The 8,693-nt window shown below is 36.9% G+C and overlaps 1 long non-coding RNA gene across 1 annotated transcript; it reads left to right on the forward strand.

The window, feature by feature from the left end:
- Window positions 1-6: 6 nt before the first annotated feature.
- Window positions 7-2,603, forward strand: LOC118761204. Its single transcript, XR_004997213.1, has 2 exons — window positions 7-210; window positions 303-2,603. It is a non-coding gene; the product is annotated as an uncharacterized LOC118761204 (long non-coding RNA).
- The last annotated feature ends 6,090 nt before the right edge of the window (window positions 2,604-8,693 follow it).

Here is an 8,693-nt window from a genome sequence, read left to right on the forward strand (position 1 = left end):
CTACAATCAGTGTTGAGTGTAAACCCTGATATCAGTCGCCACTACCACATCTGTCCCCCACCAGTCTGTTGCTGCTGTTGTTGTTGTTTTCTTGACGCTTGTACATAAGAGTAAATACTCCTAAGTCTTCTATAGCAATAACAGGCAACCAGAACAATTAACAGCAGGAAGTTAATGGAGGAAGATACACACGAGCTGATACTATATTGGGTAAGTTTGTCTATACTTTACTGTTGTGCATAACTACTACATATATAAATGTACGTGTGTATATACTTCTACATCTTTTTATATCTTTTCAGGTTTTGTAATGTTTCATTGTAAGGAGCCGGGGGACCCTTCAACCCGACAGATCAATAGTGATGGTACTGCTGGTCGGTGGCACACAGCAGCTTATATACTAAGAGAATCTTATGGTGTTTTGGGTGGTTGCAGAGAGTGCACTGTTTATCAAATTACGCTTTGGTTTTTACTGTAGGGTCACCTGAAGCCTGAAACGAATACACCTTTCTGGTTGTCAAAATGCCTAATTATTCAAGATGTTGCTAGTGCCTGAAATAAAGAAGTCTCCGTTTTTTTTAAAATTTCAGTAGATACTGGATGTATTTTTTTTAAAGTTTGAATTAGGTTGTCTATTACCGAAGTTTTTTTTTTTGTTTTTATTTTATAATTATTTATTTATTAGATTCTGAATTTTACGTACGATGTCTGCTGTAATTGCAATAACATGGATACTTTCGTTTATGGATAAAGGCCAGGCTGGCATTTCTTATGATCTTTCTTTTTACTTAGAATACTTACTTAAAGCATATTGTGATCAATAATAGTTAGGCACTATCATTCTAATAAATTTTTTGAAGTGTTTCCGAGAGAATTCTAAGTTTAAATGTTTTTTAATGTTCTGTTGGCAGCATGTAGAATGTAATAACGTGGAGAATGCATAGAATGACAAATGTTAGGAGAAACCTTCAAAGGAAGATTTGTCGATTACAATTTTTTTAAGATTTTCTATAAATTCTACATATTAGTTTCATGAAAATCTGTTTTAATTATTGGTTCTCAGAGATTACTTAGAAAAATACTCGTTCAGGTGTCAAACGACACTTGGATTCTAGCAGAGTAATTGGTAAAAATACCTGAGCATGTATGCGCGTGTGAATTAAACAGAATGCTTTATCAACATAATTTGTTCTTCATCCATTAGTTACAGTTTAAGGAAATTCAAACATATTAAAAAAAACTAACAAAACTTTCATCTTGGGAGAAAGTAAGGGTGCGTGTGTAATTAATAATTGTGGGAAATTTTAATTGCAGTTTTTATAAGAACCGCAGAAGACTTCAGTGAATTACAGTGACAGAATAATAATTGTCTTTCATAATACAGGGGTTGATAGAGAGTGGTCCGAATTGAGAAAGAGAGACTATCGGAAGATGTTGATAGGAAACAATGAAGTAAAAGAAAATAAGTGAATATATGGCGATTATATTGGATAGAAGTAGTGGAGGTGGTTGTAATCGATGGTAGTGGTGTCATACACTGTGTTAATGCCGCTGATAAGATGCTAAGCAATGTTTTGTAATAATAATGATGTCGAAAGCTTTTGTGTTGTATTATAGAGTTCCTGGTTATTTGGTGACCGCGATATTCGGCTCTGGTTGTTTTGTTGTTCAGTCTGTAATAGTGAATATTAAGGTGGTGATGACGGCGGTTCTGAGAGAGAGAAGGAGAGGGGATAAAAACGAGCGAACACGAGAGATGTTAGCCTAAACAGAACACGTAGAGCTTGCTTAGTACAAGAAACCCAGCGTGTGTTAGTATGAGGAGAGGAGGAGATGGAGAAAAAGAGAGAAGGAAGCAGGCTACGTCACCAGATGAATATTGAATTGCAATTGGAGCTAACGGCACCCCTGGGGGATGTTCCCTAGGGAGGCGACCTTTCGCATACTGAGTCAGACGCGTGATTTGGGTACGGTTTCTAGCCGTTTTAGTTCGGTTAGAATAACAGTGTATTTTTAGCTAGAGAGAAAGGGAGAAAGGAATATGCCCGTATTCACCAATAATACAGTCGAATGTTTTTTTTTTTAATGTTGTTTTTATCCTATGAGAACCAAGTCACGCTGGCCACTGCCATTCACAGCACAAGTCGGCTGGGCATTTACTACCACTCTTTCTTCCACTCCTTCTTTCCTCTACTTCTCCAGTCCCCCGATGGAAGCAGTGGTAGGTGGATTCCTTATTCTATGCCATCTTTAGTAGCCATGGTATAGTGAGTGGGCACTCAAGAGGCGGGATATTTCTCTCTATAGAAGGCGTATCTCATATGGATTACATAGAGAGGAAATCGACTGAATTAAGGCGGAAGAAAGTAGTTTTTAAGTTTGGCTCTCTTTTCTGCTGCTGCTGCTGCTTCCACACTTTTTCCCTCCTTCCCTCTCTGTTTCTCCAATACTTTCTTCTCCACTCACATGCTGAACTTGAAACACTTTCACTTTATATGTAAACACATGTATGCACATGCGCAGTTGCTTAGCCAGGGGCAAGTAACTCCATGAAGAGGCCGGTAGGGGTGTGTACGTGCCTACATCCATTGGTTGCATCATTGGAAAACAGCACACGCAGAAAATTATTTAGTGCGTTGCATAGACTTGCACGTGTAGCAGTAACTGATTGCGTACAAAATCTACGTCTCTTATACAGTCGTATATATTATTACTTTTTATAAACTTCTGCTTTCCCGTAAAAAGTAACGCATTTTGCAAAGCCATTTACATATCTATCCCATTGTAAGTAATATGATAGAAATATATTTATATATCTATGAAATGCACGAGACAGGTGAATGTAAGATGATGTAATTAAGCCCTTGGTTATTTACAACTAAACATACCTGTATAATGAAAGATGTCCCAGCTATTCTTTTAGTCGAAAATATTATAGAAAATATTACACACCACACACACACACACATATATATATATATATATATATATATATATAATTCTACACATCGGTTACTCCTCATTTGTTTACACCCAAAATCGATTTATGCGTAAATTCTGCAAAGACCTGCGACCCTAGTTTTGCTTGTCTCCTTTATCAGACATTGGTTTAATTAGAGGGTGTAAGTGCGGTTAATGTGACTTACAGTTTCTTCAGGTTAACGAGCTAGGTAATTTCAGGACGTACTAGGTGTAACGTTGACGCTCACCCTTAAAGGTAATGAAGTAAAGATTTTAAGAAATATATTTATTCTAAGTATTATATGTTGTCGAAATAAAAATTACAGTTTATCTTATGTGCTAATGCAATATTACATGTGTTAGCAAACTGTGTTAACCTCTGTTTTCGTTGCTAATAGCTGCGCTGTGTTGTCATCGCTCATCTATTTTCTTTTCCTTTTTCTTTTTTTCTTGGTATGCTGTAATATCATGTGGTGAGTAAAATGAAACAGGCGTCTATGACGCTACTAAATAAAATCGAGTGGCAAGACAACAGCATGAAGCCCACCCAGAGAGTAATTTTTGGACGTACTCCGTACACTGTTTACACGATTCAAAATATAAATGCTCACTGTTATTTTAGAGGAGATCATTTTTATTCTTTACTTATTGCTATTTATAAACATAATATCCTGTCATTTAAACATAATTTATATATTTATATATTTTTATTCCACGTAGGCATTAAGAAAAATGCTACATCATCATTGGATTTCAGGTTCGATCTCAGTGCTCAGCAAGGTAGTCAAGTGCTTTCTGACATAACCTTCAGGTGATCAATACCTTATGAGCGGAACTGAGTACTCGGAGGAAAAGAGAGTATAGAAAACATGTTATATGTATAGATAATAAAACATTATTCACTATCACGGTTCGATACTACTTTAATTTTTTTTTTCTAGTGTGTCACTAGACGCTTCTTTGTTACTTGAATCGCGAAGAATGTATCGTTGCTTGAATTTTCCTTGGGAGAAAGCTGCGTGTAGAATAACTGAAGCAAACCCGCGAACATTTAACTGAAATTTTTACTGCCGGTTATCAAGATATTTGGTGTTGGATATTTACAACGAACAATATCAATAATTGCTGATTGGGAAAAAGAAAAACTACTTTGAAATTATAGAAAGCTATGTATTGACAACATGCGCGTGTTCCAAAAATGTACGAAGTCATCTGGGCAAATCCCCGTGGTGACGTGCGTCCACTCTTACCATGGACAGAGGTCCATTGGGTGTTTGCATGGTAAGAGTGGACGCACGTCTCAGTTAGTTACCTTCTGCGATTAATTGAGCGCCCCATAACGGTTTTTATTGGGAACAAGAGGTTTTATTCTAGAACAATCAAGAAAACAATGTTACGTCACAGCCTCACGCCGATTGGTTGATTTATAGACCGATCACGTGAAACTGTGGTGGTCCACTCGTGGTGTTTGACCAAATATCCGGCTGTAAGGTTTCGAAGTGGTTCATGAGAAATTCACGTAGTTTCCATATTCCTATATACATTACGCAACTCAAGGGCGACGAGCTGGCAGAAACGTTAGCGCGCCGGGCGAAATGCTTTGCGGTATTTCATCTGCCGTTACGTTCTGAGTTCAAATTCCACCAAGGTCGACTTTGCCTTTCATCCTTTCGGGGTCGATAAATAAAGTACCATTTACGCACCGGGGTCGATGTAATCGACTTAATCCCTTTGTCTGTCTTTGTTTGTCCTCTCTATGTTTAACTCTTTGTGGGCAATAAAGAAATATATATACATTACGTAACTCAACGTAATGAATAAGTGAAATAACTACAACTAGATATATATATATATATATATATATATATATATATATATATATATATATATATATATATATATGAGTTCGACTGCAGCTACGGTACAGCCACAATCGCGTGCGAAGACGTGTCTGTTGCGAACACATAATTTTAGACTCAGACCAATTGCGCCGAACTATGAGCATGTGTTTTTTACAATAACTCCGGGCCGACGGATGTCTTGAGAGTGAATTTGGCGGAAATTGTGTAGAAGCCCGTGGGGTGTGTGTGTGTGTGTGTACCTATGTATGTATGTATTATCTTTTACTTGCTTCTGTTATTGGACTTCAGTGTTTAGTCGAACAAATCAACCCTAGCACTAATTTTCTTTTTGAGTCTGGTACTTATTCTATCGGTCTTTTGCCGAACCGGTAAGTTACGGAGGTGTAAAGAAGCCAACACTCTGTCTGATGGTGCTTGGGGATAAACAAATGCATACATACATATATACGGCGGGCTTCTTTCAGTTTCCATCTACCAAATCCACTCACAAGACTTGGTCAGCCTGAGGCCCCAGTAAAATATATTTACCCAAGGTACCATGTATTGGGACTGAACTTAAAGCCATGTGCTTGGGAAGCAAACATCTTGCCGCACAGCTACGCCTGCACCTGTGAATGTGTGTACTCGTCCCCATACATCTTGGCAATGTGCGTTCGTTTTCGTTTTTAGTCGTAATGTTGTGTTTCTGCAAAAAGAAGTCGATAAAATAGGTGTTAGGCTTAAAAAATCGCTGGAGTTGGATTGTTTGAGTAAAACCTTCAAGTTGGTATACAACAAGGCTGCAGTTCAATAACCGAACAAATTAAAACATCAATATAAATATGTGTGTATATATAAATGTATATGTTTATGTATATTTATGATATATATTCATATGTGAGTGTGTATGCATATTCTTATATTTATGTATATTTGCATATATATATATATATAATATATATATATATATTATATATATATTATATGAGTTCGACTGCAGCTACGGTACAGCCACAATCGCGTGCGAAGACGTGTCTGTTGCGAACACATAATTTTAGACTCAGACCAATTGCGCCGAACTATGAGCATGTGTTTTTTACAATAACTCCGGGCCGACGGATGTCTTGAGAGTGAATTTGGCGGAAATTGTGTAGAAGCCCGTGGTGTGTGTGTGTGTGTGTACCTATGTATGTATGTATTATCTTTTACTTGCTTCTGTTATTGGACTTCAGTGTTTAGTCGAACAAATCAACCCTAGCACTAATTTTCTTTTTGAGTCTGGTACTTATTCTATCGGTCTTTTGCCGAACCGGTAAGTTACGGAGGTGTAAAGAAGCCAACACTCTGTCTGATGGTGCTTGGGGATAAACAAATGCATACATACATATATACGGCGGGCTTCTTTCAGTTTCCATCTACCAAATCCACTCACAAGACTTGGTCAGCCTGAGGCCCCAGTAAAATATATTTACCCAAGGTACCATGTATTGGGACTGAACTTAAAGCCATGTGCTTGGGAAGCAAACATCTTGCCGCACAGCTACGCCTGCACCTGTGAATGTGTGTACTCGTCCCCATACATCTTGGCAATGTGCGTTCGTTTTCGTTTTTAGTCGTAATGTTGTGTTTCTGCAAAAAGAAGTCGATAAAATAGGTGTTAGGCTTAAAAAATCGCTGGAGTTGGATTGTTTGAGTAAAACCTTCAAGTTGGTATACAACAAGGCTGCAGTTCAATAACCGAACAAATTAAAACATCAATATAAATATGTGTGTATATATAAATGTATATGTTTATGTATATTATGATATATATTCATATGTGAGTGTGTATGCATATTCTTATATTTATGTATATTTGCATATATATATATATATATATATATATATATATATATATACACACGCACACACACACACATGCTTTATATATACGTATGTATGTATATGTGTGAATATATATGTGTGTTTGTGTATACATATATAAATATGTTTGCATATGTATTCGTATGTAACATGCTTCATATATGTAAATATATTTGGACAGATATTTACATACCTATATATATAGAGAGAAAGATCTGCATGTATATAAACATATGTATATGCGCGATGATCGCTTCATTCTTACAGATGATAGCTGTTTCAATTAATCTACGTCATCCCGATAATCCCCTTTATGTCTGTGTGCTCTGAGATGACTCTTAAGATCAGCAGTTGACCTGCAGGACTTCAAACATATGTGACAAGGTTTATGTAGCTTGTTGTATGGTAATCTTACGCACTTTCATCTGCCTTTTCAAATCAGGGCTACTCTGACATTTTTCTCACAAATACGCAGGTATTGTTACCGCAAAAAAGTGATAATCATTCTTAGGTGCGTCTTGATTGCGCTAATTACTGCGTGATCTATGTAGCCAGCTTTTGACATATCTGCCACAAAGGTTGCATTTGCAACTCTTAATCCCATGTGGTGCATCTATGATACCTTCCTTTAGCAAGGTACGTATTAACCTGTACATGGTGCCTTTTACTTATCTCAAAACTAGCAATATCTTCTCTCACCAGAGACCTCCTTCCATTTCTCTCAGTTGCTTTCTTTTCCCAGAATTAAACAGTTATTTTCAATTTCACTAAGTTGTCGTAAATACATTCCTAGTAACGTTTCTTTGGCTAGTTTTCCAAATTGTAACTCTCCATAAAATGATTGCTCAGATGGTCTCACACTTGACATACCTACGAGTTTCTCTGCCTGTCGCATTTGATTTTGTATTATGTATGACTTAATAAACACTCAGCCAGCCCGCTGAAGTATTTCCGTATCTGATAGCAAATCTTCCTATTTTCCCTTCAGTATTCTTCTGAGGCATTTTTGGTGGACTCTCTCAAACATTTTTACATGCCTCATATGAGTAGTCTATATAAGACTGTTGTCATAATGATTGCTTAAACGCTGAATTTTGTGTCAACTGTAATACCTCTGTTGGATCATAGCCCTTTCTAAAGTTTGAAAAATGCTGTGTTTACTTTTTTGGCTCTCGGTATAATTTCAAAAATTCAGACTGCAATTTCTGGGTAGTGCACTTCTAATATCGTATTTTTCATGTAGATAGTATCTGCACTTAGAGTTGACCAGGTGCTGGCGCGAACATCGTCTTCGTCTTTTTTTAACTTTAAAATGACAATGCATTCGGCAGAAAGACCTTTCCATCATCACCTACATATCTTCTGTAAATGCTATGAAGTCAACATCATCTATATTCAAAAGTTCTCTAACTAGAGCCAGAAATCTGTCTGATTTACTACTGAACATCATGCGCAAGTCGAAAATCTTTCTCGACGTTTGAAAGCTTATTTTAACATATTAAAAACAGTTTGGAAAGATATAAGATAACAATGCAGTGCAACATATTGAAAAAAAATGGAGTTAGAATGTCATCTTCCTTTTTTGGTACAGCTTAAACATGAGCACAAATTTTAATGGACAGCCAAGTTCGTGAAGGATCACCCACGAAGACTGACCGTATCAAACGTCAACTAGTACATGTTAGAGGTCAACTAGTACATGTTAGTACACTCGATGTTCAACACATTTCTTCTGAAGTTGCTTAACCGAGAAAATCATGTCCATTATGTCTCTTCTGCCCCGGAAGTGAGATTGAATTGTCGGTAAAATTATGGAACAATTGTCACGCATCATAGGGTTTGACATTACTGTCGAGAGAACTTTAATCACAGATTCTAACAGGATAGTACTATGGAAATTATCACGTAAAAACTTAGGTCCTTTGCCTTTATATCAATCCAATCCTGTGGAATCGGAATCCTCTTCTAACATGCATCAGTCATCCTATGTATTGCAGATGCTACAATGCTGCTTCCTGCTTTCAAGAA

This window comes from Octopus sinensis, unplaced genomic scaffold, assembly GCF_006345805.1.
Source record: "Octopus sinensis unplaced genomic scaffold, ASM634580v1 Contig10564, whole genome shotgun sequence".
NCBI classification, from domain to species: domain Eukaryota; kingdom Metazoa; phylum Mollusca; class Cephalopoda; order Octopoda; family Octopodidae; genus Octopus; species Octopus sinensis.